The sequence below is a fragment of the Delphinapterus leucas genome, chromosome 10 (genome assembly GCF_059928025.1).
Source record: "Delphinapterus leucas isolate spDelLeu-1000000601 "Yukka" chromosome 10, BTC_Dleu_Yukka2, whole genome shotgun sequence".
Taxonomy (NCBI): Eukaryota; Metazoa; Chordata; class Mammalia; order Artiodactyla; family Monodontidae; genus Delphinapterus; species Delphinapterus leucas.
Genome location: NC_143138.1, coordinates 46566842 through 46574767, shown reverse-complemented (window position 1 = coordinate 46574767; position 7926 = coordinate 46566842). Strand labels below are relative to the sequence as shown.

At 45.1% G+C, this 7926-nt stretch overlaps 1 pseudogene; it reads right to left on the bottom strand.

Annotated features, from left to right (window-relative positions):
- Positions 1 to 761: 761 nt before the first annotated feature.
- On the bottom strand, positions 762 to 3132 carry LOC111178640 (CAP-Gly domain-containing linker protein 3 pseudogene; annotated as a pseudogene).
- Between the last annotated feature and the right edge of the window lie 4794 nt (positions 3133 to 7926).

Below are 7926 nucleotides of genomic sequence, written 5' to 3'. Positions count from 1 at the left end.
ATCTCCATCAGGCTCTTAGTCTGGCCAGGGTGCTGTGAAGTCCTTCAGTGCCAGTAACTTAGGTTTGGTGTTTTGGAACTGTGACCAGAATGTACATTGAAATGGGGGGTCCAGGATTTGGGATCCCCTCAAGGCCTTGGTGCCCCTCATGTATTAGAGATGTAGGCTTGAAGATCTGGGGCATTGTGGCTGAGGCTCTTGGAATTTTGGTGTCTAAAGATCCATGGACTCAGGGCATTGAAGTCCTCTGGTTTCCAGAGATGAGAATTCCTGTTTGTTGTCCCCTAGTGCCTACGAATAGGGCTTGAGGTGCCCTGGGAGCCCGGGATGCATATCTGGACCACAGTCTCCTCCATCCCAGGCACAAGGACCTCCATGACTGGGGTTTCCTAGAGGCTTGGATTTTTTAAATTTGGGATTCCTGGGGGATTTGGTGTTTCCATGATTTGGGGGTCCTGGGAGTTAGGGTTTTGGAGCCTCCTAGGGGTTGTGGGACTTGGGGACCCAGGAAAGTCTGGGACATGTACTCTGGGGTTTGGAATCCTCAGAGTCCCAGAATGGGGCCTTCAAATTTTGGGGTTCCCCAAAGGGGGAAATAATTACTTAAAAAATAGAGAATTTTCTGGGAGCCTGGCCAGCACAGGTGCTGTGGGCTGAATGGGGTGGGCTTCATACAAGGTACTGGGGGTTTCTTGAGAGTGCAGAGGACAGGAAGACTTGGCGGCCCTGTAATTAGCACTTCCAGGACTGTTTTGGGGCCTGTAACTTGGAGGTGACAGTGGGCTGGTTGATGTAGGTCTCTTCTTGAGGGGTAAGAGCAGGGTTTGTTTTTAATGGAGGGAGTCTCTGATTGCAGTGTAAGCATTTGGGGGTGACCATGGGGGTCAAAATATCTTGAGGGGACTGATGTTAAATGTGAGTCTGTTACTCTGTTGCTCTAGAGGTGTTTCTTTCAAGGGGACTTGATGGGGGCGTGGGGGGAATCTTTGTTAATAAGGAAGGGTTCTGAGCCAGTGACTCAGGAATGTTCTGCTGTAGAGCATTATGTAGAGAAAGTTACCATCATTTGGGGTGATGTGGAAATCTGTTTTTGGGGGGTCTGATCTGAGGGGTTGGGACTAGCCTAAAGGTACTACACTCAGGGAATCTTTTTCTGGGTAACATAGGGTCTATATTTGGGGGGTTATCACGGGGGAATCTGTTAATAATGGGGCCTTAGTGATCGAGGGCTGGCTAACGGGGTCTCTCTTCTGGATACATTACTGGGAAATGCTATCTCAGGTGACTAGGGGGCTCCTTGTGTCAGGAGATGCTAGAGGGGGCTCTGTGTCTCTGTGGAATGTCCAGAGCCTCTAAGACTGCATCTCCGCCCTCAACATCCAGGGAAACCAGCAGCAGAAGAGCAACCTAGAGATGGAACTCTCTGATGTGATGTCCTTTGGGGTCCAGACTGTTGTGAAGGTGTTTTGGTCTGCATCATTGTCACTTGATTCACTTTTGTCTCCAACACTGTCCCCAGGGGCGTTAGTGAATCCACCAATCCTCTGAATTCCAGATGCTGGTACAAAGACTCCATGCCGAGGGGGGCAGGTGAAGTACCAGACACTGAAGACAGAGCCATCGTGCTTGCTGATGGTCTAGCTGGATGCCATACCAGTAAACTGGGACAAAGTCTGGCTTCCCGCAGAAGTGCACAAACCCTTGCTTCTGGCCTGTGATGAGGACTTGGTCTCCAACCTCAGCCTTGGCTCCCTCACGCTGCTGCAGGCCACCCAGAGTCAGGGCTGACGGGGGCCTCTTCTTACCTTTGTGTTCCCTGCGATCTTTGCCAGTGACTCGGGAGAAGTCCATCCAGGGAGTCCGAGGTGTGGAGGTGACAGATCAGGAAGGTGCACCCACTGCCTTGGAGATCTTGGACAAAGAGGCAAAGAGACCCTGCTTGGGAGGGCAGATGAAGTACCTGACACCCCCAACACTGCCATCACTCTTGCCCTCAGGTTCATCAAGCTGCATGCCCACCCACCAGCCATTGGCAAACTCTGGGGTCTTGCAGAACTGTAGCTGTGGGTCTTCTGGCCATCCAGTAACATGCAGTCTCCCAGGTGCAGGCCTAGTGTGCTGAGCATGGCATTGCCTGGGACGTTGTCATAGTTAGGTAGCGTGACCCTAGGGAGGGCGCAAGAGAGCGGCACAGCCTCCTCCAGTAGCGTCCACAGCTCCTTGGCCACCAGAGCCCCTCGGCCTTGTCCAGGGATATGTCCATGGGACAACTCCTCTGGGACAACCACCGCTGGCACGGGTCCCTTTCTGTTCCGAAGTGCCTGGTTGGTGCCATGTTCCAGTAAATTATTTGGCCGCGCCCAGCCCTGCAGCGATGTGCAGGGCTGAGCCGTGGCTGAAGTCACTGCACTTGGAGTTCACCACTCGGGGCCGTACACCCTTCAGTAGCATGTGCACGAGACCGGGCACGTCGAAATAGGCTGAGTAGTGAAGCATGTTCATGTTGGTCCAGCAGCTGCGCAGGATCACGTCTGCTCCCAGCGCCAGCAGCTGCTGCAAGAGGCGCACAGCCGTCGCGGGGAACTCGACTCCGTGGGCCCCAGCCTTGCAAGTATAATGGAGCAGTGTCATGTTAGGTCAGCCCATCACGTGGCAGCCTCATCGCAGAATCTCATTGCCAATGACATCGATCTTGTACTGGGCTTGGGGCACCCACTGGTGCACAATGGTGAACAACTCAGCGATGGTGGTCTGCGGGTCATACAGAATCTCTTGAAAGGCAGAGTCGTTGGGGTCAAAGAAGGTGAAGGCGTAGTCCTGGGGGTGGGGGGGCGTGCTGAGGAGTAGGCTTCTGCCAGCGCTCCTGGGTGGGGCTGAGGTCTCTGGGACAAGCTCATAGTCCTCCTCGTCTTCTTCCTCCGCCCTGAGCGGTGGGGCCATAGGGGTGGGACCTGTCTTAGTCATGGTCCTTAGTGGCCCTAAGGGGCCAGGTGCAGAGTTGGGGGTGGCCTTCAGGCAAATCCTCGGGTGAATGGGGCTGAAGACCAAAGCTGAAATTGGGGAAACTGGAATAACTGGGTGTCGGTGTCTGGGGAAGTGATCGGGAAGAAAGAGACTGAGAGAAGGGGACGAAGCACAGAAGCAGGCGGGATGTGGGTTGGAGAGGGCTATTCAATGTATTTTTGAGCAGCAAGTAGTGCCAGGCACTGAGGTAAGTGCTGAGGACACAGTACAGAAAAGGCCTGAACCAGTGGAGCATAAGTGAGTGTAGATACTGCATCCCTATACTTGTTCAGGAAATGTTAGAGCAAGCAACTTACAGCAACATACCTGGGCAAGGACAGAGGCCTTCTTAAAACCCTCTGAGTCACTGTTCACCCAATTCAACTTTGATTCCTTCTGTTGGTTTAGAAAATTGTTTATTGCCAATGTTATGCTAATGTTTTAGTGGCTGCTACTCTTTTGTTATATTTACTAGTTTGTTTTATTTTTATATTCTGCATATAAGTAATATCATACAGTATTTGTCTTTATCTGTCTGACTTATTTCACTAAACGTAATACTGTCCAAGTCCACCCACGTTGCATGTATATTTTCAACTAGTGTTTTTGTTACTTTTGGATATGTGCCCAGGAATGGAATTGTTAGATCATATGGTAGCTCTAATTTTAGTTTTTTGAGAAACCTCCATACTGTTTTTTCCACAGTGGCTGCACCAACTTACATTCCCACCAACAGTGTACAAGGGTTCCCTTTTCTCCACATCATCACCAACATTTGTTATTTGTGTTCTTTCTGATGATAGCCATTCTGACAGGTGTGAGGTGATATCTCTTGGTGGTTTTGATTTGCATTTCCCTGAAGATGAATGATGTTGATTATGTTTTCATGTGCCTGTTGACCATCTGTATGTCTTCTTTGGAAACATGTCTATTCAGCTCTTCTGCCCATTATTTAATCTGGTTGTTTGTTTTCTTGATGTAGATTTGTATGAGTAGTTTAAATATTTTGGATATTAACCCCTTATTTGTCATATCATTTGCAAATATTTCTCCCATTCAGTAGGATTTTGTGGCTGCTACTTTAAAATTTTGTTTTATTAAAAAAAGTTGAACTCTAAAGTGAAAAAAAAGTATTAACTGAGGAGAGCTATGTAAATATCTCATGAGAAAATCTCTCCTAGAAGATCTCCTTTGTTTTCTCCCAAATGAAAATGCTGTGATGATTTCTTCTGAGTTATCTTTTAGTCAGGAAACAACAACCCACTCAGTCATGATAATTTTTTAAAAGTTATTTGAAAAGAGTATAAAATATGCTTTGCCTGCCTTTTGAAAAAATGTTATACTTTTATTGGGCTTGCAGCTTCTAGCTATCTCCACTATAATCACAAAAACTCATTGCATAGTATCCTTCCTGAATATTTAATCATATTAGAATAGAGTAGTCATTAAACATAATTAAAGTGCTACTTTTTCAAACAGTGTATTAGAGAAGAGCAGAATTGTTTGCCAGATGGGAAAGGTGAATCTGGCACAGAAGATGAGCAAAAGTGAGCTAGAATGAGAGTATCCAGCTACTGTGAAGGATGCTGAGTGAAAATTCCAGCTACTGAATACTTAAGAAAGGAAAAGAAGAGACAGTTGATAAAAAACTTTAGTTCCATGGTCAGTAACTGAAGAAATAGACTTGTTGTGGTATATGAGTGCAATACAGTAAAAGAAGTATTTGAAAAAAATATGTCAAAATATGATGTGAAAGTTTCTAAGTAGCCTCGTGAAATAAATCAGAATTGCAAAGTGAAAGAACACAGATTTAGAGTTTGAAGACCTGGGTGCTGTCCTTTATTCCTTTCCTTGCTTCATTGTTCTTGCAAGGAACCACCTGTTGGATTGTTCAGCTGGGTTTCCCTTTCTCAATTTGGTAAGGTCTTTCAAATGGATGTAAATGGTGTTTGCCTATCTGCAAGGTGGATTTTTTTCAGCATTCAAAAAGTTCTTGTGCTCGAGCCTCTTTGTCAGGGGCAAACCTCTAAGCAAGGAAGACTTGGATTGCTCTGGTGGGCATGCAGGGGGTGGCAGGCTGGGCTGACCCTCTGAAGGGGGAATGGGACATCTCTCTGTTCTCAGGCTTCCCCCAGGACTCAATCCCACAGGACATCTGTATAGCTATCCTCAAGGGCACTAGAGTCAACTGCATCAGGCAGTCCCTCTCTCCTTCCTCCACAAAATGAACATACACAGCGAGTAGTCAGAGTCAATCCAATTCTGCATGTTGCTGAAGGGATTCACTGCAGGAAGCCACCAGATGCTCTCAGCCATCAGGGCATTGATGGTCCTTTTCTAAGGCTCCTTTCAGGGCTTGGATATCCACCCTCCCTAACGCTGCATCTCAAAGGTTAAATGTAATGCCTGCTTTCTTGGAATCACGTCCAACATCAGATAGTTTAAGACCCTTCAGCCTCCCTACCAAGATGCTTGTATCTGTCAAGTCCTTTCATCAAAGACATGGAAGAAGCATTGGGTTGGCCAAAAAGTTCATTTGGGTTTTTCCGTAACTTCTCAGGGAAAAACCCAAATGAACTTTTGGCCAACCCAGTAGTATCAAGAATTGGCATTCAGGTCATAATCTTTCCCCAGCCCCCTTCACCACTCATTTAAAACATTTATTCTGCAAATGCTGGTTGGGAGAAGGTAAACATTTAATTGTTCTATAAGAACAATGCTCTAGGATCCATTAGCATTAAGTCTGTTCTCTGTAATGAAGGTTATCCTTTGATTTGTTTTTATCCCAATGAGAGAAATTGTAGGCTCTCAAGAGCGGAGATCAGCCAAAGGAACTTCAGTTTTCCTTTAGTACCTATGAAATGCAGGGTCAGGCAACATCTGGATACTATCTACAATGCTCCTGTCCTTTGCCTGAAAATGGGCTTTTTACTTTGTTCTAAAGATCCAGAGTACCAGCAAAGCTCATAGCACTCAGTGCTGGGGACAGAAGGTGATTGTTTCTACTGAAACTGTACAAACATAACATGGCCAGGGCCAGGAAGGGAGCATTTGGCACTCTCTTACTGCCTTTCTCGGTGAAGAAATAGATTATTATTAAATATGTTAACATTATATAGATTAAATAATCAAATATGCTTATTTGTTATATATTTGTTCCAGGTTCTAAGAATACAGTGAACAAGATAGCCCTCATTGAGCTTAGATACTAATGTGTGGAAAGAGATTAAAAAAAAAAAAGCAAAGAAAGGAATAAACAAGCTCATTTCAGACAGTAATATGCTATGAAGAAAGGAATCAGGGCAACAGCACTGAGGGCCTGGGGAAGCAGGTTTAGAGGGGACGTCAGCCACAGTCTCTCTGAAGAGGTAACAAAGGACTGAGATCTGAATGAGAAGGAGCCTGGAGCCCTGGTCTTCTAGGAGCTGGAACATAAGGCAATGAGCCAGGAAGGAGTTGAGCCTTTTTAAGGGACAGAGATAATGTCAGTGCATATATATCATGACTTTAGTGAACAGCAGAGAGAGTGATATGAGGTCAGATAAGCAGGCAGGGGCTGAATCATAGTGGTTCTTCTTGGCTTTATTCTAAACATAATAGAAGGCCTAGGTAGTATTTATCTGGACAGTGAAATAACCAGTTTTATATCTTAAAGGGAATATTAGGGACATAATAAGGAAAATAGATTAGAATGGAACTAGACTGGAAACGGGACAGGGTTGGGACAGTGTTGAGCAGTGCACGTACCAGTGCTGTCGTCTGTGCTGCCACAGTGAGAGGGGAGGAGAGTGAGCATGGACTCAAGGGTGATGCCTAGATTTCTGACTGCAAAGGATTTAATCGTGGTGTCGTCACTGAGATGGGAAAGATAGTGAATGTGAGCTTCCTTCTTGTCTCTCTTCTTAAAAAGGAAAGCACCCTGTTTAATAAAAAATTTGAAAAGGCAAAAGACAATCATAAAAAGGAAAATAAATACCTTTACATGAAGGTACCTAGGGATCAAAAATGAAGAGGTAGAAATTTGTTAGTTTGAGGTGAAAGAGAACAATCCAGGAAGATTTCCATGTATAAAGTGATGAAGCCATGACAGAAAATTGATAGGGTTACGGAACAGCTAATAATCCAGTTTTCCTAAAGCATCACATCTGAGGTGGACAGTAAACAGTGTGTGGATGAAACACAGATTGGGACGCAGGGCTTGTGTTCTCAAGACAGTGAGCGCTCACAGAATGACCTCACCAAGCATCAGCTTTGGAGAGACACTCAGGTATGTGGACGAGGGATCTGAGTCAGGGGTATGCTACTTAGCTGTTCTACTAAAGCCTGATCATGGTAAGATCTTTCATAGCAGTCCAGACGTGAGACAAGAAAGGTTGAATGAGGGCAGAATTCAACTTTTGCTTTTAACTAGTTTTTGTCCCTTTGAACAAGCCATTCCTGCCTTGTTTTCACATCTGGAAAATGAATAGGTAGTTGCAATCCAACTTGTGGAAAATGAACAACTTGATTAAAAAATGGACAAAATATATGAAAGACACTACACAAAAGAAGATATACAGGTTGCAAAGAAGCATATGAAAAGGTGATCAACAACCTGTGCCATTAAGCAAATGGAAATTAAAATAATGAGATATGACCACACACCGATTAGAAAGGCAAAAATTCAAAACACTGACAACACCAAATGATAGCAAGGCTATGAAGCAGCAGAAACTCTTATTTATTGTTGGTGGGAATGCAAAATATGGTACGGCCACTTCAGAAGACAGTTCGGTAGTACCTTACAAAACTAAATATACTCATCGTACAATCCAGCAATCATGCTCATTGGTATTTACCCAAAGAGGCTGAAAATTAGTACGAATGTTTAGAGAAGCTGTATTCATAATTACCAAAATTTGGAAGCAACAAAGAAGTCCTTCA